This window comes from Ixodes scapularis, unplaced genomic scaffold (assembly GCF_016920785.2).
Source record: "Ixodes scapularis isolate PalLabHiFi unplaced genomic scaffold, ASM1692078v2 PGA_scaffold4__175_contigs__length_147842914, whole genome shotgun sequence".
In the NCBI taxonomy this organism is placed as follows: domain Eukaryota; kingdom Metazoa; phylum Arthropoda; class Arachnida; order Ixodida; family Ixodidae; genus Ixodes; species Ixodes scapularis.
Window position 1 is genome coordinate 134,950,433 of NW_024609879.1, and position 25,443 is coordinate 134,975,875.

The 25,443-nt window shown below is 39.9% G+C and overlaps 1 pseudogene; it reads left to right on the top strand.

The window, feature by feature from the left end:
- Window positions 1-1,081: 1,081 nt before the first annotated feature.
- LOC8050527 lies at window positions 1,082-24,837 on the top strand (annotated as a pseudogene).
- The last annotated feature ends 606 nt before the right edge of the window (window positions 24,838-25,443 follow it).

Sequence of the window (25,443 nt, forward strand, 5' to 3'; positions counted from 1 at the left end):
TAATTTGGAGTAGTTTACATTATATTTTCCTTCTTATTGAAAAAGAATTGGTGTTCCCTCGAAATCATAACGCCACTATTAGTTACTAGCTCCAAAGATGTACACTTTTCGACTTTTTTTTTTTTCAAGGGCCGCACTATTTTGTGGAGCGAACGTAGTCGCGGTCGGCTGTGCGAACCGGCGCGCTAGCTTTGACTACATTGCACGCTATGTTTGAAACGGAGTATAGAAGGGACGTCGACGACGGCGGTGACCGGACAGATGCCACGGTCGACATGGCACGGGGACGTGAGCATCGAGCAAGACGCTAGTATTACAGTGAAGAGTGTACGCAAGACGTATATGCGCAAACAATTCGTACATACCACACTCTACATACGCACGCCAACAATAAAAAAAGCCACGTAATAATGTGACAGGGCAGTGACGTCGTCAGCGCGACATCATCAGCGCCACGAGACCACTTCATGTCCGTTGCGAACGTGACTTGATGCATTACGTATCTAAAAGTGTGTAGATAAACACGATTGCACCAATGTTAACAACCTTATAATTAACCTATTCTGCTTCAAAGAATATTATGAGGAATGAAAAAAACGGGCTTAAAGTTCTTTTTTTTTTCCTTTTTTCTACACTCAGGATAATTTCTTAGAAAGCGATTACGCCCTGTGAAAAAAAAAAAAAAAGAGATCACTTTATATGAAAAATACACCATCAAGTTCTCTCCCTCTATTTTAAAGGTAAAATTTAATACGGACCGAAGGCTCCGACTCCAAGGGGCGTTTAGAATTAACCATACAGCGCCGCCATCCTCCAGACAATTTTTTTTAAATTCTTCTGGCAGTAATTAACCGTACCCACCGCCGCACGGCGCAACCGTTATCATGAAAGCGTCGGGCTGCACCGTCGTTCGTTAACTGCAAGCTAGGGCCATCTCTTGACATTTTCTTACACTGTGGGGTGGTGGTACATAACCGCAACATGTCGCAGAACTGATTTCGACACTTCAGTTAGTGCCGTAGGCCCATAGAGGTGCCAGTGGCAATACCACACTTCAAATAAGTATCCCTATTTGTCAGTGATGACGTGCAATATTGGAAAAAATAACAAAAAAGTTCCAGGGTGATGACCTTTTCATCGAAAGCATTGCCAGATGTTTCGTTCACGCCACAAGGAAGGCTTTTTTTTCAAAAGCACCAAGGAAGCGTCTTTTTATATCACATACATGTGCACTGTATACAAGTGCGAAGCCGACGTCATCGTTATATTATTTTAAACATGTATCTGCTTCACCACCGCATCGGCACTCACCGCAGTAAAGAATATGAAAATAATTATTGTGGTAACCTTGCTCCAACAATGTGCGACGAAATGCTACTCCAGTAAGTTCTAAGCATCTTTTATGTTTCACTGAAAATGTAGTTTGTTATGTGACTTGTTACGGGCTATCATTTTATGATACGTTTTAGATCTGGACTAGTGACTATGAAGTTAATAGAATAGCCTGCTGATAGATCGATTCAGGCATTAATCGGCAACTTGCTTTTTAATCGATTAATTGTTGAAAAGTCGACCCTCTTTGGGTGGTTGCCTCAGTGATTATCTTCGGGTCGCAAACAAAAATTAGTTATCATGAACGAGAGCAATGATCAGTTAAGTATAAATATTTTTGAGGTTTTTACGCCATTCTTTTTTCTCGAACTTTTTTAGTTAAACTTGCCATTTTCCCTTTTTTAAGAATATGTAATAAATGATTAAACGTGTCGCAACATTATACTATATCTAGTGCTTAGCTTTCTGTTGGGAACTATTAATTTTTATTAGTGGTACTCTTATAGCTTATGGTAAGAAAAATAAGTGATCAGTATACACGAACTCATCTCTGTTACGTCACGGCGCGTCGGGCGCACTTCCGGTCTGTGGCTGTGGGCGGAACCCGCCATAGGGCACGTACATTCCTGTGTTACTTTGGAAGAAAACGGACAAAGACCTGCCTTCTCGTCAAAACGCCGCAACTGTGGCTGTACCAAAAGAGTGGGGAAAGGTTTGAAGGCCAGTTTTCATGCGTTTTCTGCTTGCTCGGTTCGTCCGAGAACGTGGACAGGGGCCGTGAAAAAGGAAAAACAGACGCCGTCGGACCCCGATTGCTTGGGCGGGAAGCAGTTCGGATTGAATTCACGGATACTTGTGTTCGTCTGATTTATTTGTTTCGTTCCAACATGAACGCGGGAAAACCGTCAAGTTGCACGGACCACCTGCGGACTACGTTCACTGCGTCTTCACGTTCAAACGGCCGCCTCATCGTTCGAGCTGTCGTCTGCTCTCTCAAACGTTTCTGCTTCCCGTCTGCTCTTTCAAACTACAGCGGCCCGTAGAACTAACGTTGGCCCGGTAATTGCGATAAGATGTGCAGACCTCAAAAGACGTTTAAGTTTGAAGGTCGCTTCGGGTAAGTAGGCTTGGTGTGAACAGTGGATATAAGGAAATGTTGATAATTGTTACCAGTGGCCATCACCGGCATGTTATGCCTGATTCACTCGGTCTGATTCTGCTTCCGATTTTCAGTATCGACGTCGACATCTCAGCTACGGTTCAGGCTTTTGCAGTCCGAGCGACGTCATGACTGAAAATAGCGAGCAGAACCTCACCATGTCAATCAGGCTTTAGCATACATTCTGCGGGGTCCACCCGAAATGAATCGCCGCATGTTACAGTATTCACTCCGAGTTTTGCGGTGAAACGCGCCTCGTTAATTTCGCTGAGGTCACTCAAGTAACAGACATCGCCAAGAAGACGTAGAATCAATAATTCCAACGCGAAAAAGAGCACCACGACTCACACCGACGCCGACGACATGCCATTCCAATGGTGTGTTTATATGGGCGACGGCGAGCTTCTTGCCCACACCCCCATCGCGCATGCGCAGCGCCGGTGGCGTCCGCTAGGGGCGCTCCGGTTTGTTTGTATACATGAGGTGCTGTATATGACCGCTTTGTTTTTATTGAAGTTATGCTGCCTCACATGTGAATAAAATAACTACTTATGCGTATGACATATATCGATGTGATAGTTTAATTATCCAAATAATTCTTCATAACTAGTAACCTGACATCAGTAAGAAATATAGTGATTTTTTCTGTCTTTTCCTTTCATTCTGAGGTCAGCCCGTGGGAAAACAAACCAATAAATGAAAGTAAATATCGTAACTTAACTGTACCATTTTCTCATTGGTACGACGTTCAGCAATCGTGCGCCCAAAATGCATTAGTATGTATTTTTAAAATTTTTAGCAATACCTCCACATTCGGTCAATTAACAAATTACCTAATTGGCTAAATATCAAAGAATCAACCGTTAAATTTGTCCTAACCAGTGCTCATGGTTCTTATCTCGGCAAACTATTGCAGGGCCGTGTAATCATTATATACGTGTAGCAACTCGGTTAACTCGAATATCATGAATTTCTTTGGCATAGTTCGTGTTCTGTGTGCCGACAAAACTCCATCAAAATATTTTCCTTTTTTTCACTCACTATACTTTACACATGTAAGGCAACATGCATTATAGTATAGACGTTGTACTTTTTTTTCGGAATTACTATTAAACGCATGTCGGCATAAGTAAAATATGTATCGGGATCGGCACCACAAAAGTGTAGTGCATACAGTAAGTTAACCCAAAGTCCTTAAGATAGGCTCAACATTCATGGTTCTACAGTGCCTGATAGCTTAAGAAACAGGGTTTGGCGGATTCCGAGCGTCTTATTTTCGCTGCGCCTTCAACGAGAATGTAGTAAGAATCCCTTAGAGCAACGAAGAGCGAATGGCGAAGCGACTAAAAGACTACATTACGCAACGCCCCACATTTAGTTGGCTGCAGGGTAATCTCATTGTGCCTGCATTCTATTACCTTAGAAATTGCAACTGAAATGTTATGTCCATAAGAAAATTAATTAGGCATTTGACTGAATATTTAATTCTTTTCCGCACCCAGCAAATTGAGAGCTGCGGTGGTAAAACTGGCATTACAATGACGTCTATACACAATGACTGCTTGAGAAACGCAGGGTGCTGTTTTGTTTCTAATTTCGCATTTTTGGATTCGTTCTCCCGCGTCCTTGTCGGCCAATGCCGCAATCACTTTGGTTAATCTGTTATAATAAGATGCCCAAGACTCGACACGCTCTGCATTTCTTAATTTGTCAGTAACTATAGTACAAGAATCTCTCCCCCTTCACAATTTCCTCCACTGTTGTGAGCCGCAAAGTTGATGACATGTGTTGTGTGTCAACGCTCTTCATATAGCGATATGCTTGTTTCGCTTAACCTACGAACCCTATATAACTACCAAGTGGCTTAGGATCGGGGTTTGGTTTCACTAAATCCAGCGGCACATATACGCTTTTCGCTCCACGACAGAAACTATAAAGCCACAAATAGTTTTTCCGTCAATAATGAATGCGAGATCTTCCACGGGCGGATTGCTGTTGGTCATCCGCGATGGACTCACGCTCAGTCTCCGAAAAGCCTCGGTGTTCTCAAACCAAGTCAAAGTTTCCACGGTCATTGATGACTCCAAGATCACATTCGACGTAAGTTTTAAATTTTAGTTCCTAAAAGCGCAAATTTTATTGATGAGTTGTACATTTTATAGTAATCAAAGCATTTATAGACGTATCCCCTTCATACTCCAAACAATAAAAAAAAATCAAGCACAATTTACTCAAGAATATGTATTCTGCCATTCTCTCGTAAACAAATTAATTCTAAATAGGTATCCTTTTATGTTGAATGTGTAAACATTTCTTGGACTTATTCTGATTATATGATTGTCTTCTAAACCCAGATCCGCGGGGAAGATTTGGAATCAAACTTGTACCAGGACACAGAAAAGCATGCAGCTGTAATTGTTACCGAAGAAAACGGAGTTCAGGTTGTAAGTCAGCGATCGTAAGTCGGTTGAACAGATTCCTACATTATGTGCAAACATTCATAAAGGCGTATACATTGTTTGTAAACACCGTTGTGAAAAGTACACTTTCTAAACAAAGTTATTTTAATTGCTACGTCGCTTCTCATTGGATAGCACGGAATTATTGGCAGTAAGGTGATAAGACCACTGCTCGCAATAGAACGAAGATTCGATGGTCGTCTGGCACATGAATTAACACAGGTGCAGGAAAAGCATACCGCAGGTAAGACTGATCTTGAAAAATAGATGCTTTCAAATTACATTTTGACTAAGCTAAAAACTAGCGCAGTTCCGCAATGCGAAAATATTATCTCAATATTATCAAATATATTACTATATAGAAAGCTAAAACGACATTCTGTATTATATAAAGCAAGCGCAAGTCAAGTCAATTCAAAATGTGTTTTTATTAAGTTGTTAAGTATTAAAGTTCCAAAGTTTTCAAAGTAATTGATGAACGGACCTTTTGGTAATAAAGATATATTTAAAGAGGAACTGACACCCCAAGGGTCGTATTTGCTTATTCTCTGAAACGATGCAAGTTGTAGTCATAGATACGCGGGAAAAAAAACGCATCGCGGAAAACAATTTTTCCTTACCCGCAATTCGCCTTCACGCTTCTTTTGATTCGTGACGTCAAGAATCATAAAATTTAGAAGCTTTGTAGGCGACATTTCTATAACAATTAATAACGGCAATCGTAAAACATGTTTTTTAACGCAATTGCGAACGCACTACGGCCCTTCTTTTTGAAATACCAAAAATCGGTGTCCGGTGTGATGTCGCCTTCTGGAATTGCAACCTCCATTGGAAAACACGCTGCCTGGGCAGGCAGCACCGCTCGCAGTGAATAAAACCGTTTTCTCTCGGTCCAGTCCGGCTGCGCCCTCATCTGCCGCTCCTTTCCTCCTCGCTTCGGGTCGCGGTGGCAACAGCAAAGAACGGTGTCGTGAAAGAAACTAGACTCTCAGGACTCCGCAATATTTGGCGTCAATTCCCCTGCGGCGGATAGCGCGGGAACTTTGAATTCGGCATGTGGAAATTGTTGTTTTACTTCACAAATACTGAATTCCCGCGTTTCGAATTTTGAGGGTAATGTCCCGGCATCGTTTTCAATGGTTTCGGATAATAAAATAACGTTCCGCCTTTCCACTTTAGTGAAGAAGGAAGACCAGCGAAGCTGCACTCGATACACTGTGTGCTTCTTCGTCGTCGTCTGTTTTTCGCGCTGTTTCCTACGATGAATTCCCACAACGCGCCCAACTATCCATACTTCTATTGTACCTGGACAGCTACCGCCATCTACGAGCGACGGCGGAAACCATACTGGTTGTGTGCTTGCCGCCGTCGCTTATAGATGGCGTTAGCTGTCCAGGTAGGTTTGTGTCGACATACCGGCCATGATCCCTTACCGCATCTCCACGTGGTGAATGATGTTGATTGGGGCGAAGCTTGGGTCGTGCTGATGATACTGATTTTGGTCATAGGTAGTGCTGATGGTGCTGTTTTCATTCATGTCAGTAGGAGAATGTGTGGTTTTCTTCTTTTTTCTTTTTTTAAGAAGACAGATAGGATGGCAACTCAGAACCCCCTACTCTTTTTTTTCTTCTTTTTTCTTAAAACTGATTTTGGTCATATGTAGTGCTGATGGTGCCGTTTTCATTCATGTCAGTAGAAGAATGTGTGGTTTTCTTCTTTTTCTTTGTGTAAGAAGAGAGATGGGATGGCAACTCAGAACCCCATACTCTTTTTTTTCTTCTTTTTCTTGATACTCACTTTGGACATAAGTAGTGCTGATGGTGCCGTTTTCATTCATGTCAGTAGAAGAATGCATGGTTTTCTTCTTTTTCTTTTTTTAAGAAGACAGATAAGATGGCATCTCAGAGCCCCCTATTTTTTTTCTTCTTTTTCTTTTTTTTTTCTTCATCTTTTTTCTTTTTTTTCTTGCTCTCCCTGCTGAACTCACGACCAGGAGCTCGTGAGCTCCTGCTCGTGAGCTCACGAGCAGAGGCACGCCGGACGGCGGACGGACATACGGACATGGCTAGCCCCTAAGGAGCTTCGCCCCTAAAATTATGATTTTGATGTGTCAGTGCGCCTTTAACGATCAAAAGTTAGCCCAGCATTTAACATCAATCAAAGGGACAACATTGTAAATGAACGAGGACAAAAGTATGCAGGTACATGCATGACAACGACAGATATAAAGCCAAATGAAAAGCAGGAAAAAGGGCATTACACACTTTTAAGGCGGACTCAGAAACCGAAAAACATATCAATTTAAGAAGTTTTTAAAGTTAAACATATGAACGAAAAAATACGAAAAAGTCAGTTGCTTTTTAAGCATGTGTACTGGATATATCCGTGTGATAGATGGTAGTGTGCGTATAAAAGAGAGCAGGACCGATAGAGAGAAAACATCTTGATGAGTTACACAGACTTAAAATGTGCACGTATCGCTGTTTTGAACAAATGGAAAGATGACATGGAATTTAGCCTTTGTGGAAGAAAATTTCATGTTTTAGTTGCTATGTAAGTAAATTCATATTCATATTTACTTACATGGCAACAAAAACGCGTAAGAACTACATGCCAACCAAAACCCGTAAGAACTATAGTTCTTACGCGTCGTACGTAGAGATACTGACACTTCAGATTAAGAAGCAAAAGGACCCACGATATTTTGATGCGTGAATTTAATCAATGAACATGTTTCCTGGTTGTTGACAAGCTACTGTTCACATAGTTGTATGATATTCGAACTGCTGATGAATTGTCATAACGTTTAGAGAAGGGTTTGCAAATGTAGCGTTTTCGAGCCCATAGATAAAAAGCACTGTTCAGAGTGCTCTATTCTGTGCAATTTATACCGGTTTAAAAGTTGTTTTGTACGTAATTTCATAGAGAGATAACCCGCAGAAAATATGACTTTGAATGAAGCAACTTTGAATTATTTGGAATGCTTAAAATATATAATATACACAGTAAGAGATTTTTTTTGCCTGTTGATGCCAGATTAATTAATGGTATAGGGGCAGCTCCTAAACGTTTGGTATGCTACACTCGAGTTAAGTTTATGCTTGTAAAGAAAAGTTGAGGCGCGCTTGGAGTATGTTCGTTTTTCGTAGAAAAAATGTAGTTTGTTTTTTTACACGTTCGATGCCGATTTGTTATAGGCGAGCCACTCGGCTAGCTTTTTTAAAAAGTGGTTGTCTTTTTTTTACTGTTCTGTCACGATTGCATGAGATAGTAAAATATTAATGTCATCGGCATACAGAAAATGATATTTTTTTTTTGTAAATAGGCGGTTAGATCATTGACGAAGGTTACAAAAAGAGACGACCTAGAATTGATCCTTAGGGACACCGACGCAAATGAATTTAGTTGTTGATTTTGTGCCGAATAAGTTGGCTGAATGACGTCGCTGAGTTAGAAAACTTCCAATTAAATTCAGGGGTACACCACGAACTTCATATGCACTCAGGTTCTGTAGCAAAATGTCATGGTCTTCATAACGCTACTACCAGATTTCTTTTAATTGCGTTTTCCAAATGTAAGAAAGTATTTTTCGTCGGTTACTTCTTTCGCACAAATATACATCAGATTGCTGCGTATCTTATTTTTTTTTTTTGCTAAGATTAAGTATAGAAAACCAGTTCTACCATACTGTTTTATTAAATACTATTTAAATACAAATTTAGGCACGACGAAAAAGTGAAACTTCTAGAAAAATATGTTCTCTTGTTCATTTTCACTGTCAGCTATTTACACATCAACATAGAAGTATTTGAATACTGTATCGTGCTGTTACACAGATGATGACCTCTTTCATCTCTATCGTTTTTAACTTCTGTGCCGACTTACCAAAATATTCGAGGGGTTTATTGTTACGCTTTGTTAAATTGTATAGGATACATTTAGTGAAGTAAACTGAAACAGATAAAGAAACATGCTGCCTCCAAACGTTCCATGGACTCGTTAACTATAATACCATGTTTATTTCACAAATTTTTAATTTAAACTTTGGTATTTCCACTTGCTCGTTCATACCATCCACATCGCTCTTATTTTAGGAGTCTGGGGTAAACCGAGGAAACTAATAAGCTTTCTCGACAGACTTTAATATTGGTTGTCGTGTTTTTCCTACAAATTTTCTGCTTCAAGATTACGGCATTGACGAAGAATTCGATGACCTGTCTGTATTTAACAATCAAGAACTTGAGCATTCGAGCACAACTAACAACACTAAAAATTTGGAGGCCAGGCAAGGAGAAACAGGTGAGTTCTTTGTTTGTTTGTTTTTTGTTACAAAATTAGCTTTTAAACATATAGGTGTACTCAGGCCAATCAGATTATGCAAATGACAGAAGTTATTTCAGAGAATCGATCATGCATTTACACATCTGTGTCAAACAGAAGCCTCTTAGAGCGAATCGAACTAAAATCATCTAAGTAATAATTCCCTTCTAAGTAAAATTTCACATTTTAGCTAATAACTAGTGTTTTATAAATAGATTGCACTGAATACATAAGATATTTTCAGATATTTTAGAAACATTGGCTTTATATTAGCATTAAACAAAAACACATTTTCAAATATATATATATAATATTTTTTTTACTTTTAGAGAAACGTTTGAGATTTTATAAAAACAAATCTCAATGATTATAAGACAATTACCGATCTAGCCAACTGTTCAGCCCGGCCGTGTTAATATAACGAAACTAAAATAACGTGGAACATTTGTTCTAAGACTACACACGAAAAAATTTGTAGTGAGTCAGATTCCAAAGTGGTGTAAAATTTTATTATCACTAGTTTTGATCCCAATAAAAAGTTACACTTTAGCTCTTGGAAATTGCCAACAGTAAGCTTTCGGCTGTGTTGTTCCAGTCTTAAACTTGTAAACCATGAGTGCCACTAGCACACAAATAATTTCGCCATTAGCCATCCCATTTCGAGGGTTTTGATTGTTTCTTCACCAGATGTACTCCAGGTAACACCTGAGGTTCACATTATGCTTGATTCTGTTTTCACGAGTGGATTCAACAACCAAAATGAAATGCTCGAGTATCTCGCTATTTTTATAGCTACCGTAAGTATACGTATACCATATTTTTATTTAAACGAGTACATAATGCCGTACAGGTTATATTTAGGTTGCTGTCCAGGAAACATACATCCAGTTCCTGCTGTGTTTTTGTAAGTCTATATACATAAGTTCCATAGAAATCGCCAACTCAACAGTGAAAAAAGGCAATTCGCTGATTTTAAAAATATATAAATCATAATAAAAACATTGATAAGCCCTACCTAAAAAGTAATCAGATAAGGTATGAAGTGAAAAGTATTGATGCATGTAGTTATTTCCTTTCGAACACTTCAGATGTAAACTAGTTTGGAATTTTCTGGTGCGGGTGCTTAAAACCGATCAAGCTTATTAAAAAAATGCTTCACCAAGCATCAGGCAAAACACTGATTGCGCTGTGCCCAGGTTTAAATAAATTAGGGCTGGGCGTGGGTTGACAATTTTAACCCGATTGCTCGCGACACTTTAATCAATAAATCGGTCTCTTGCACTTCCAAGCATATATAATCTTTAAAAAATCAAAACTGGTTTTCGTTTTGGTGATAAACATTTGATAATCAAAGCAATATGCAAACACTGTTATAATATTTCTTTAGCTGCATGAGGCAAAAAGGTTCATTGATATTCTCCGGCAAGATCGACCTCATTTGGTTGTTTACAATAGACTCTGCTGTCCTACACGGACACTAGCACAGCGTTGAAGTGCCCGGGAGACGCGTAAGCTTCTTCACTTGTCTGGAGTTACAACGTTCGCCCCTAAGGTCTACTTGAGGTTAAACTTTGACCTAAAATACGCTCTTTATACAGGTAAACTCGTCCATGTCTTCGATGTGTAAGCGCTGATTTTTTACTTGGTTCTGGTTCGTCAAAATGTTCCTGATTAACCTTTAAAAATTCATCGTGATTAATGCATTAATCGATTAATCGGTAGTTTAATCGATTCATTGCCAAGCATTAACAAAATACACTTTTTTTTCTAAAATTAGAGACGGGACTTTTACTAAAATTTGCTGATAGCTCAACACTGCGCAATAATTTACTCGTATTTGTACACAAATACTTTTAATTTGAATACGTATTGAAAATATCGCATTTTAATGTTTTGTTTTTAAGGCCAACCTGAAGTTTAAAACTCTTGCTCCATATCTCGATCTTCAACTTGTTGTTACTGCAGTTACATCTTACACAGTAAGTTTCTAACTACTTGTAACTTAATGTTGGAATGCGAAAAGGTACTACGCACAGTTCACCGGAAATCAAATATTTATTTCCTTTTCTACTCATTACTTTTTATTAGACTAGAAGGTGGATCATATTTCTGTTAAAGTTATTATTGCTGCTTCTTTTTAAATGAAGACATCCTTATGCACAACGAATGGCAAAGTTTGAACAAAGACGATATGGGCACTGCTTTGTATTCTACTAACACAGTCTAGTGTCGAAAGACATGCACCATACACGTTCCACACTCACTTGAGCGCTTTCCTCACCGAAGTGTCTTGTGGCAGCCTTCCACCTATTATGAGAAACTAGAAATCGCGTATTTAAAAAAATGTGTGACGCAACGTAACACAATTTCTCAAATACGCGATTTTTTTACGCGACATATTTTTTGTTTAGTTTTGTTTATTTCTTTAAATACGCGACAAAAATGTGGTACGTTGCACATATTTTTTCTCGCCAAACGTTTCGTTATTATCTAGAATTATATTTTTTAATAAAATAATGAATATATCTAAGCAATGCTTGCATTCCTCTTACTGCTCTATGAGAAGAGAAGTAACCAAGATATTGTTTTCGTCAATTAAGCATTGCATTTTTCCAAGGAACATAAAATGCTACCTTTCTTCGGGTATTTACCGAGAAAATAATAATCGTAACTAATCTCAGAGAATGCAAAGGTCTCAGAAACAACTTAAAAGTAGAATTTTGAACAATTAGAACGGTAAACGTTGTGTCGCTAAGACTTATCAAAATATCTTAACAAAAGTTCGGCTTTCTTTATGAAGCTTCAGGTTACTTTTCGATACGAATATCGTAATTTTGTATTTATTTACAGATATCATATTTCTAAAGATATTGATTGTTGTGCGATGCTTTTGTTTCCAGCCATACTTCCTTCGTCATTTTCCGGTTCTATGAGTTGGACGTTACGTCCAATTTATAAGTACAAGGTGAGGCCGTAAGGACTAACGCATTCGGCACGCCTTGAAAAAAATTCAAATGCCAACCTTATATGCCTGAAATCGGGCATGCGAATGTAGTTTTGTAAGTCGTTTTGTCTATTGTTTATAACTGAACTTGTAAGTAGTGACATATTAAAATTAAAGCACAATCAGAGGCGGTGTATTTCCTATGTCTTTTACCACCTTTTTGTCGTCTGCATACTGGTTTGTGAGATTGCTCCCGAAAAGCTCGCTGAACGCACAAACGCCGAGAAAAAGATAGCAAAGGCTGGCGATGAGCAAGATCATCGCGATAAATAATACTTCTAATCAAGTATGAACAATGACCACCTGGGAGCAAGCTCTCAAATCAGTGTGCAGACGACGAAAGTCTGGTATGGGGTATAGGAAATGCACGGCAGCCATTTTTGATATATTTTATTTTAATTATACCACCCCTGAGTTGAGCTGTTAACAAATAGACATACAACTTGTTTTAATCCATGTTCGCATGCCAAACTTCAGACGTTTCGTACTTGAATATTTCAAGGTGGGCTAAATGTGTTAGTCCTCATGGCCGTACTCCGCATACACTCTAAAAAAACGTATGTGCTTATACTTTCACGCACAGCACTCGGAGAGCCATTCACCGCAACTCACGGAGGCAACTCAGCGAATGACGATGCCGAAAACACGTTTAGACTAAAAAAAATCACTCTGAGTTGTAACATTAAGCAATGCAAGCGTGATGTTTTGCATTGCTTAATGTGACAACTCAGACTGCGTTTTTTGGTCTAAACAGATGTTTCGGCATCGTCCTTCGCTGAGCTGCCTCCGTGAGTTGCCGTGATTGACTCTCCGGGTGCTGTGCGTGAAAGCATACACGCATACTTTTTTAGAGTCTATCTCATGGAATTAGAAGTCTTTCATGGCCAATTTCAGGTTCGCGCATATTTAAACGTTGATATTAAAAGCATTCTCAGTAATTAGCCGTAATTACATTACCCCTTACCAAAAAACCTTTGTCGGCAGGAGAGCAGCGAAACCTTTGTGGAAAGCCCCCCGAAACATCCAAAGGCGATGCTTTTTTCGGCTTTGCACAGTCTGCCTAATTTTACTCTCGAGAGAAAGAATGATTTCCAAAACGACGATTTGATTGTTTTAATCACTGGGTACGTAAAAATGTATTAAAGTAGCGCGTCTGTAACAATCCCGTATTTCACCGATATGCCCAGTCACTGTCGCATTGCCGCCTCCATTCTTGTGTTGCAAGGTGTATTCCGGCATCATTATTTGTCATTTCCAATGTAGATTTAAGTCAGTGGCTCTTCCTAGTGCTTTTAGTATTATTATATACCTAACATTCGAGATTATAAGCGTTCATTTTATTGTGCCTTAAACACGGGCTTTGTACTAATGTATTCTAAGGTTTTGTCCTCCCGTGCGGCACTGATTTATTATAACGTTTTGTCCCGTGCGGCTCTTCCAAATATTATACCTGATACTCATTAATTTGAGTGCACTCCCCACAAATGCTTATTAGCTTTCTAAAAGCAGAAGTTATGAGAGGTTTATGTGAAAAATAAGTATCAAATAAAGGTATCATGGTACTTTTATTTGGTATCAATCAAAGTTCATCCGCCCGCATTTAAAATTTTATCTAATAACCATATAAGTTTATTAGAATGCCTTAAGTCCGTGTTTTTAAGCATACAATGTTAATTAAGTAGCGACCTTTCCACAACATATCAAATATATCGGGCAACACTCACATCTAAAAGTCTTCTCGAAATTAGAGTTACTGCACGGGCGAGCTGGTGAATCGCAGAGCGAACTAAAACCTGATTCAACCAAATCAAAACGAAGAAACATAACAGAACTCTCTAACAGGACATAAGATCAACGACCCCACATATATATTTTTGCTCGATGCTGGTCGGATTGTACGAGTCATTTTGCCCTACCTGATATATGCGCGTTGCGTTGCAGGCGCGACATCGCAATGTACAATGAATCGACGCGCAAACTACATTCCCAAGACATCGCAGGTAAGTCAGCGCATAATCGCTGCTTCTATGAAACGACGATAAATAACAGGTTTTTCGAACGGATGAGTAACAAATATTATCTCAGTTTTTAAGGTGTAGTGAAAGCAACTCCGTTTATTTCAGTGCAATTCAAAGTCGCTAATAACGAGACGAGAGCCATCTGACATAAACGTTTTTCGGTCCTCTTGCTCCTCCGTCCCACACCCAGGTATCGGCTTTAATTAGAATAAAAGTATTTAAAATACGTGTTTCAAATTCTTCAGGTATTTTTTTTTATTTTATATTTAATTGCATATTAGGGAATGTATCTGTCAAATGTACATAAATACTATAAATTTAGCATTTGAACCACTTATATTTAAAACGCCGCCCTAAAACCCTTTCGGGCACCGCCCTTCAAGAGCAAATAAGCCTTTTCGTAATCTTCGGGATGTGAGACATAAGCAAAGAGCATAAAACTTAGAGTGCTTCGCAAAAAAAAAAAAAATAATAATAATAATAATAAACATTAAAAAAAAATAGAATAACCAGGCATGATCGGGATTTGATATCTATACAATTATGGACGTTTTGGTTATCTCAATTTAATTTTAAATACAAGTTTAAAAATGTTTCGTTAAATTAAACTCAAACTTAATGCACTGTTTTTCTTGATGCGGTACCCGCCTATTTTATAACGAAAGCATTTAATTTTGAGAGCTTCAGCTTTATTTGGGGTTATTTTTACCTCGGGTTAAATATAAGTTTAAGATATCAAACCATGTGAACAAAAGGAATTTTAAAGCTGTGTGAAGATATGATTAAGTATTCACGATGTATTTGTATTTTGTACTTAAATACTTTTCTAGAAAGTGTAAATGCATATACAATTGGAAATTGTTTGCCTATGTATCTTGTATTTGTAGTTTGATAAATATTCGAAAGAATTTCGCCTATCCCTGCTAGTCTTACCCTAGGGTCATTTTTTCAAGACTAGAACAAACTCATCTATATATTTCTTATGAAACTAAAATCTCACCTTAAGACATTGGAGCAGGGACAAGTAGAGAGCGAGGCGTGGGGCTCGATGTCTTTTCTCACATCCAGTTTTTGTTTTGCCTCATCATTACCGGGGAAATTCTAGATCGCGGTGACTATTTCTCTATGTGCTCTGCAAAGAAGTCGACGCGCAGGCATTTTGCTTACTCTATTCAACCGAAGACTCTTCGTTCACTTCAACTGACTTTAACATTACCATCGGCTTGCGCAGTACAATGAACTTTTTTTTTTGTGTTAATGATGTCTATACAATTATGGGTGTTTTGATTACCTCAATTTAATTTTAAAGGCAATTTTAAAAAGAGCAGGCTCAGCTCGAAACGTCGAATAAAGCCTCTGCTGCTGCTCACAATATTTTTCTACGTCTACCTTCACGTCTACTTCACCTGCACCAAGAGAGTATCAGACGTAGAAAAATATTGTGAGCAACAGCAGAGGTTTTATTCGAGGTTTCGAGCTGAGCCTGCTCTTTCTTTAAGTGAAGAGAAAATACAAATTGATAGATGTTTTTAAGGTCGAGAGAGAGAGAGAGAGAAAGAAAGGCAGAGGGAGGGAAAGGCATATTAAAGAGACACACGTTGACACCAAAAACAAACCCACGCACAGCGGGCCACCTGTATGCAACAACACATACACATGCGCAAAAAAAATTGTTGGCAGTGTCTAAAGAGAGGATACATGCATAGTAAATGGCGGCATTCCCTTTATCCCCACGCCCGCCCTTAAAAAACGAAATAACAACTATATAATCACAAGTACGCCGGTCGTCAGAAAAAAAAAAACATCAACATTAGTGAAGGGAGCAGCAAGCACCGAGCACCGGCGAGGAGACGCAGGATTTCATAAACCAGATCTCAGTGTAACTGCGCACGCCGTGTGGAGCAGCGTGGAAACAAATCGCGCCATGATGGAAGCGTTAAGTTCGAGTAAGCTCGGTCCGTTACAAAATGTTAGCTAAAAATCGTGTAAGAAAAATATTATCTTTTTATGTTTACTTACAAATTTTTTTAAAAGAATTACGCGACGCGATCGGCCTTGCCTTTATCAAAAAGAATACTACAACAACCTATGGAGGTTTCCTTTGAGATGTTCATGCTAAGTGGAGACAACGAACTGAATTTCGATATGTAATATGTGACTTTATTTTTGCGTGTTATATTGGTTTTGAAATTACTTTCCACGATGGTAATTTTTAGATGCGCATTGATGTTAGGGTACACGTATGAGTTGAAGTGTTAAGCGAGTGGAGTACTTTCCTTACTTGCAATGTCAGACTTGTAGCCATAAAATCGCTCTTTCATGGAATTTTTAGATTCCGCCACATATTGTGTATTGCAGAACGTGCAGTTAGTAACATATTAACGTCAGAGGTTTTGCAGTCAATACTCCGTTTAATATTAATTAAAAAAGCTGTTGCGCAGCTCGAAATACGATAAGCTGCAAACAGGAAAGGGCAGAGCTGGCTGGGGTACTTTGACAAGGACGGCAGCCACCAGATGAGTCGGTAGTTTCTGTATAAGATGGACAAATCATTCTCCCCAGGCTTCGGTGCTTACGGAAAGTGGCAGAGGGTTATTCGGGAAATATCTCGTTTGTCATCGGCATACATGATATTTAAATGCCTCTTCAATATAGAATTTAGGCTTGATATGTTCGAGTAATAGTTTATAACCAATGGCACTCCTGCTTTATTAGAGCTGAGCTGTTGCGAAGACTGAAGGAGTGTGCCACGTTCTAGGACGGACGCTTTTCTTGTCGCGTCATTAAGAATAGATATGGGATATTCCTTTTGAGTAGCGTGTTTTTGAGGAAAGTTACGTTATCTCTGAAGTTAGAATGTTCGGAGCAAGTCATACGTAACCGACGGAAGGGACTGTGAGCTATATTATTTTTTTGTCTTTTTGGGTGGTAGGGGAAGAATCTGACGTTTGTCTATAAGCTTCCCGCATAGCTCTGCTGTTGCTCTGTTATTAAGTTATATTTTCCAGTATTTAACGTTTACATCGAGGAATTTCATGATATTCACGGAGTAATTGCAGTAATGGCAGGTGAATTTAATTGTGCGGTGATAACTATTAAGATAATTCTGAAAAGAAAGAAGTGTATTTTCTGTGTCACTCTAGATTATAAAAATATAGTGAATATAACGAACCTATATGGCCGCCTTCTTACTATGCAACCAAATAAAAGGTTTTTAAAATTTACTCATAAAGATAGCATAATTCGGGGACACCCTTGATCCCATAGCAGCGCCTTCAATTTGCAAATATTGAGTGTCGTTAAACGTAACGTTATTGCAATTTAAGGTTTATTTTAATCAACGTAAGGTACAATCGCTGTCTGAAAGAGACGAAGGGTGCGAAAAGAACTCCTTCATGGCAAATAATATATCATTGTGAAAAATGTTTGCCTAAAAAAAGTTGACATTGACAGTTACAGAATGCTTTACTGTGATACTATATCGGACCTCCGTAGTACCAATAACATTCACGCGGATAAATATTATTATACGAAACCCCCCCCCCAAAAAAAAAAAAAAAAGGAAAAAGGAAAACACTTATATTGGTGTCGTCTACTTGCTTATAAAGATTCACCGGCAAAATAATCCTGGGAGACCCTTTATAGCAGGAATAGGTACTCCAACCGAACGAATTTCTAAATTCGTAAACCACGCGATAAAACATATACCCCCTCTGCTAGAGTATTACGTGAAGTACACCAGGCACTTCATTAATCTTATCGACCACATAAAGAGATCAGATTTTAGTATCAGAGGAAAGCTATGGTATTTTGTCAATGTCAACTCTCTTTACACCAACATTCCTCACAATGATGGAATATCTGCCGTGAAGGAGTTCCTCTATCTCACTACCATTCGTCTCTCGCATACTGCGATTGTGTTTTGCGCTTATTAGAATTAATCTTAAACTGCAATAACTTTATGTTTAACGACACTCGTTACTTGCAAATTCAAGGCAATGCTATGGGATCAAGAATGTCCCCGAATTATGCTAATGTCTTTAGGAGTAAATTTGAAAACAAACCTTTATTTGATCGCATACTATGAGTCCAGCAATACATTTCGTCATATTGAATATATATATTTTTTTTAATCCGGAACGACACAGGAAATTCACTTCTTTCTTTTCTGGATTATCTTAATGGTTGTCACCGCACAATTATATGTTCTTGCAATTACTCCGCGAACACCATGATATTTCTCGATGCTAACGTTAAAACAAATTGGGAAATAATTTAATAGATCTATACAGGGAGCCTACAGACAAACACCAGAGTGAACGTAAATCTTTCGGTGGACAACCGCCTGGCAATTTCCCAGACGGCGACAAGAACGAAAACAGTCACCGGTGAACAAAGGGCCAAACTGGCCTTGAAATATGGGGCTTCGTATTATTGTTTGGCTAGAGTTTTCCTTTTACATTAATTAAACGCCAGATTCTTTGCTACAATAACTACGACCCAAAATGCAAAAAAAAAAAAGAAAACATAATATACCTTACTGTCCATTCCTTCGGTTACCTAGGATTTGCTGTGAAGAATCTAACTTCAGAAAAAACTTAACTTTACTCAAAAACACGCTACTCAGAAAAAAGTGTCCCATATTTATTCTTAATGAGGCCACAAGAAAAAACCCCGTTCTAGAACCTGGCACTCTCCTTCAACCTTCGCAACAGCTCCACTTTAACGAAGCAGGAGTACCATTGGTTATAAACTGCTAGTCGAACATATCAAGCCTAAATTCTATATTGAAGGAGCATTTAAACACCATGCACGCTGACGACACACTTAAAACGACATTTCTCGAATTACCCTTTGCCACTTTCCGCAAGCATCAAAGCCTGTTGAGAAAGCTTCGACTTTCTTATCCAAAAAGTCCATACCTCATGCCAGCTCTGCCCTTCCATTTTGGCAGTTTATCGTATTTCGAGCTGCGCAAGAGCTTTCTTCCTTAATATTAAACAACGAATTGACTGCAAAACTCCCGACGTGATAAATATAATGAAACGAACGCTCTGCAATATACAATATGTGGGAGAAACTAAACATTTTATGAAGGAGCGATTTTATGGCAGGAAGTCTGGCATTGTAAATAAGGAAAACACACCACTTGCTTAACACTTCAACTCTGACGTATACAATAAGATCAACGCGTTTCTCAAAATTACCATCGCGGAAAGTAATTTTGAAAATGGTGCATCACGTAAAATTTAAATCATAATACGTATCGAAATTTATTTCGTTGGCTCCACTTGGCATGAACATCTCAAAGGGAAATCTCTATAGGTTGCTGTGGTCTTTTTGTTGATTCAGGCAAACCCCAATCGCGTTGTGTAATTCCTCAAAAAGAAAGAAGGGAAAAAAGAAAAGAAAAGAAATAAGAATTTTTTGTTTTAGTGTGTACATGACTTTGAGCTAATTTCCCCTAACGGGACGAACTTATTCGAACTTAACGCTTCCACCAGGACGCGAACCGTCTCCACGCCACTCCACACGGAGTGTCCAGTTGAACTGAGAAGTGGTTTATGGCTTCCTGCGTCTCCTCGCCTGTGCTCCGTGCTCGCTGTCCCTTTCACTGATATTTATGTTGTTTTTTGTTTTTTCTAGCGACCCACGTCTTTGTGATAATATATTTCTGATTTGATTTTTCTTTTTTAGGGCGGGCTTGGGGATAAAGGGAATGTTGCCTTTTGCTATATATGTTTGTTTTCCGCAGACACTGCCAACAACGATTGTTTTTAAGCATGTGTATGGGTTTGTTGCATACGTGGCCTGGCTGCGTGTGGGTTTGTTTTTGGTGTCGACGTGTGTCTCTTTATTCTTGCTTTCCCTTTCTCTCTCTCTCTCTCTCTCTCTTGATCTCCGATACATCTTGAACTTGCATTATCACTTCACTTGAAAAAGAGCAGGCTCTGCTGGAAATTGCTGCGGCTCACAACTTCCTCTACGTCTAACCTTTTTTTTTTTCCTGAGACGCAGTGTTTTTTTCAGCCCTAGAAAAACATTTTGTTGAGTAGGTCAATTTCTTCCATAGTTCAATATTAACTTATTGCAAATCGGTTATGATCTTGTATTCTTTGACTACTTAGAATGTCTCGTCTTACCTTTTAGGATATGCATTCCTTGGAGGTGCATGCAGTTCGATGAATGTAGGGATGGTTGAAGACTCACCCCGAAGCTTTAGGGGAACGTTGCCTTTTGTTCACGAGGTCGGGCACATGTAAGTGAAACCTTCACTTTTCGAAGAAATGAATCCGACGCCGATAGAGCGGCACTACTACGCAATTTATACCACCTTATATAATCGCGGACAATACGAACACGGACAGTGTGCCACTCTTTTAGGACATAATGTGTTTTATCAGCAGACTTCTATGGAGTTCTGTAACCTCTGGCTGTAACTGCCGCCTGTACAGCCAGCCTTAGTGGCCGCTTGTAGCGAAAAAAAAAATGACACTGAAAAGCGGTACTTTCATATGGAGCCAAATAGAATGACCTCAGCCCCTCCGCAGGATTTAAACTCACCAGCTTGAGATTTTGAACAAGTGCTTTACCGACTGACCTACCCTGAGAAAGGTGGTACGGATCACGCAAGAGCGAGCTCATTCTCATGGAGCGTGAATGAGCTCCAGTCATATAGCGCTGTCTCACGGCGTGTGTCAGAAATGAGAGGGAATCTTCGTTTTGAAAAAGGTCTACTTGGCGCTGCATACGCTCTGCAGTGAATCGGAGACGAGTCAAAATTTGGAGAGTACAAATACAGTCCTCAACTGTATAAATTGGAATCCATGTTTGCGGGGTTTCATTTTTCATTACATTCGGGGAGGGGGTTGGGGGGGGGGGGGGGGGGGAGTTGCGGTGTTTTATTTTTTCCACTTATTCTGTGTTTTTCGGCGTCAATTTTTAGTGGCAGGCAAGCACCTAGCGTTTTTGTCGGGGCTTAAGTTCATGAAAATGGTACAGAGGAGTAGAATTACAAAACCTTTGGGGAACATTCTCGTGACTTAAATACGCAAAAGACGTCCAGGTACCAACAGGAGAGTCAAAAGAAATAAAGGGTGTGATTTTGAAGAGAACAGGCAGGGCCTCGCCTGCAGCTCAGTGTGGGCTGTGTTTGTGCTAGCGCAAAATATACAACAGCAGATAATGACTTTCATCGCATGAAGCTTTTTTTTTTCTTCTAATTCAAGGACAGCAATATTTTGAGGGTTTTGGGTTTTCCCCTATTTTGATAAAACTGCCCCGGCGGTTAATTTTCGGAGTTTGTCTGTATATACAAAAAACGCGGAACCCTAATCATAAACGACCCGTTCGCCGAAGCAGTTTATGCGGTGGTGCTAAAATGACTTTCACCAAAGGTATTTAAGTAAGAATAGAACAATGGTTCACATATTTCCTCAGCATAATCAATGTCGACCTAGCGAAAGCGAATTCAGCAGAGCCGCCTGAAACTGTTTCATAAAATTGGTCTTTCAAATTGTTGAAGGTCACATCTCTGGTCTTGGTGGCAAAAGGGGATGTACAGGCGTCCACTCTTTTTGCAGCGGAATCTCCCTGTGGGCTCAACTGATCTTAGGATACCAATGCCTTGCGCTTTCGAGTGCGACGTGTCGTGGCGTGCATCAAGAAAAAAGAGTGTTGTTAAAACAAAGATGCGAATGCTAAGAGTAGTAACGAACGTCTTGTTCTAAAATGTGATTTCTCATTTGCTAGGCTCGGATCGGTGCATGATGGCGATGAAGCAGACACAGAAATAAAAGACCACCCTGGGGCTTTGAGTTGTCCCGAGAGTGACGAATACATCATGAGCTCTATTTCCACGTCCCATAATAGGCACCACTTCTCGAAATGCAGCTCTTTGCAGCTCCTCGTCTTTGCGACGTAAGTTCTACGAACATTTTCTCTTGTAAGATAGCTCGTAACATCAAACATCTTACTATTAATAAAGATTAAAGCAGACCTCTATCATAGAGAAAATAAATTAATCTTTTCGGCACGACGGTTCCTGTACGATGAACTCATTCATCGAATAAAACTTGCAACAGTGTTCAACCCTTACTTTTGTTTATTAAAAATAACTTTCAGCAATAAAGAAGGATGTTGCCTCATTGAAAAATCTCAGAGACATACAGAGCCTGTAGACATTTCAAGGATTGAAAAATGGATAGACCCGCAATCGTTCTGCAAACTGAGGCACTCGAACGTCGGGAAAGTCACGTATGTAAAGGTATGAACGATGCTATCTATATTCAGTGAAAGCTTAATAGACGCAGGGTTTTACGATTCCTGAGAATCTTATTATTAGCCCTCAGCCTCTAATATTTCGAAATTAATCAATAAGAACCCAAAAGAGCGAATAGCGAAGGAAGAAGCGTGAACCTGATAGAACACGCCCTGTATTGCTTAACGCTCAGTCTTGGGCAAGAAAAAAAAAAAAAAGCCCTTTTTGTTCGGTCATGTAGAGATTGACGCAAAACCTGATTTTCATTTCTCTTAGCTTTTACTCGGCCAAGTATATTACTTTTAATCGCGACAAAGTCTAATCGTCGTTCTTCTCAAACATCGCACGTGGCACTTAACCAAACGCCTCGGTGGCTCGGTGGCTCCTAGGCAAAGCGCCGGCGAACGAATCCCGGCCGAGCTCCCGTAATCTAACGGAGGCTCATTGCGAAGAAGGCGCCGTGTGAGCGAGCTCTGGGTTGTACGTCGAAAGATTTCCATATAGTCCAAATTAACCCTCCTCCTCTCGGGCGTGCCAAATGCCCGTCGTTTGTTTGGCACGTAACCTCACCCATCCTTACTCCCCAATTTGTGCACTTAACATAGTTAGCTCACCTCTAAGCTGACAATGCGGTAGAAGCCGTAGGCACGTTGAACTAGTAATACGCATGTCTTCCGCATTGTCTCCTCTCCCTCTATCAAACGTCATCAGAGTCGGATCGCGCTAACTTGGCTATTGGGCCCGAGCCCGACCTTCGACGCCCTGATTGGACACGAGGCCCAGCCGAACACTGACGCAGCGCTCGTGCCCAATCTGACGCCTCGATCAATCCGACTGTGATGACGCCTGCGGAGGCCTTCCGTCTAGATGGTGTTGGGTCCACGCGGTGAGAGCGATGTTAGGTTATGCAAAAGGAATAGTTGACTGGACCGCCGGGCGCGTAGACGATAGCACACTGTCAGCTCGAACGGCGCACAGCACGCTTTTGCTTCGTATAAAACTTATTTCATCGACAAACAAAGTAATTTTTGAGTCTACTGGAATTCCTCGGTCCGTTTAGCATTTTGCACACTTTTTTTCCTTAGGAAATTCCGCAAAATATAAGACATAAACTGGGATCCAAATATCCGCCAGGAATCAAGAAGTGCCAGCTGTTATGTGAGGTGGTCATAAACTCCAAAGTCCAATATTTCAGACACGACGCACCGGATGGCACTCCGTGCAACCAGAAAGACAAGTCCATGGTGAGTTCGCGTTTTCAAGATGTGTTCGCAAAGCCACATTTCTTACGACGGTAGGGACAAATGAACGTATTACGAGAAGCGTAACGAACACTCAAGCCGGAGTCACACTGCTTGTACATCGTACGAAAGACTGTCTCCATTAAAATTCGAATGCGAGTCACCGCGAGTCTGGTGCTTCGAATGCCGATGGCAAGGAATACAAGGAGAAAACTTGGCACGGGGCATTCGAACCACGGATATCGCGGTGACTCGTGTTTGCAGACTGTCTTTTGTATGATGTGTGATGCCCCTGTCTCACAAGAACGACACACAAAAACAAACGACAGCGACAAGCCTGAAACCAGAGTATATGGCGATTTGAGAGGCTTTGTAGAAGAAAGGTGCGTGATGCTCAAACACGAGCATCATGCACACGAGGGTATCTTTGGCAGGCTTGCAATCACTCGTGCTTACTTCACGAGCACGGAATGACTAAACCCCTGCCAAAGGTACCATCGCGAGTATACTGCCTGGTTTTGAGGCTTGTCGCTGTCTTTTGTTTCTGTCTCTCGCTCTAGTAAGACACAGGCGTGAGCGTGTGACCCTAGCTCAAAGTTGTTGCGGCAGCAGTTTTTGTCAAAAGCATTGCGCAAAAGCCTGATTACAAGCGCAGTAATTGAATATATGCTAGCTTAAACGGTAAGTACGTAAAAAGTTAACAGGTGCTAAAATTTTGACCTAGCTTAATATAAAAAAATGCCCACATTTAGCTTCCCTTAATGCTCCGTGGCGCTGCTCTGGGGAAGCATATATGTGCATAAACTCAGTTAATATTAAGAGTGTACATAATCTATAATATTTCTAGAACTTGGTTCCGACCAATGTTTAAGCAAGATACTTCTGATATAAAAATGGCCACAACAATACTGTCGCGCACTTTCAATAGGAAACGGGCTTGCTACCTTTCAGGTGTGTGTCAACAAAGTCTGTACCAAACCACCCACCGATATGACCTCCTTCAACGAAAGTCGTGTAATTAGAGTTCATCGGCCACCACGTTAAATGTAAAATTCGCGTAACACGATACGCGATAGTATAAAATAAAGCTTCATCATTGCCTTCCGATTTGTGCTGTTGTTTTGATTTTCTATAACTTGTTCTGGAATCGCCTGAACAAGCAAATCGTCAATTATGACTTTGCTTCTAGAAAGAAAATTCTTCTACACTGTGAGGCATGTACGAGAAGATTTAGGCCTTCACCTTGTTATTTCCTCTCTCTCTCTCCTCTTCCTCTGCTTGCGTTATGTTGATTTTGTTCTCCACATATATTCGCAGTGTTGAAAACAAATTTTAAAATATCCCTCGTCGTTTAATAAACAAAATTTATTTCTGTGCTTTCGCCTCACATTTCTTGGAATGAGTATACAGCCTTAAACGGAAAAGTGATGACAAAATAGAAACAAAAACTAACTGGCATAAAACATAGGCAATGAACTTGAAGGATGTTTCATCAAATGCGACTTTAACGGCTCCTTATATATAGTTGCAACCTTTTCAGCTGGGAAAATGACGAAGCTTCCAAAACAATTAGGCGCGAAACGTTTTAAGTACTTGGACGCTTGAACCTCGCCGTTTATTCTCTTTCATTGACAATGCTTAAATAGCGTT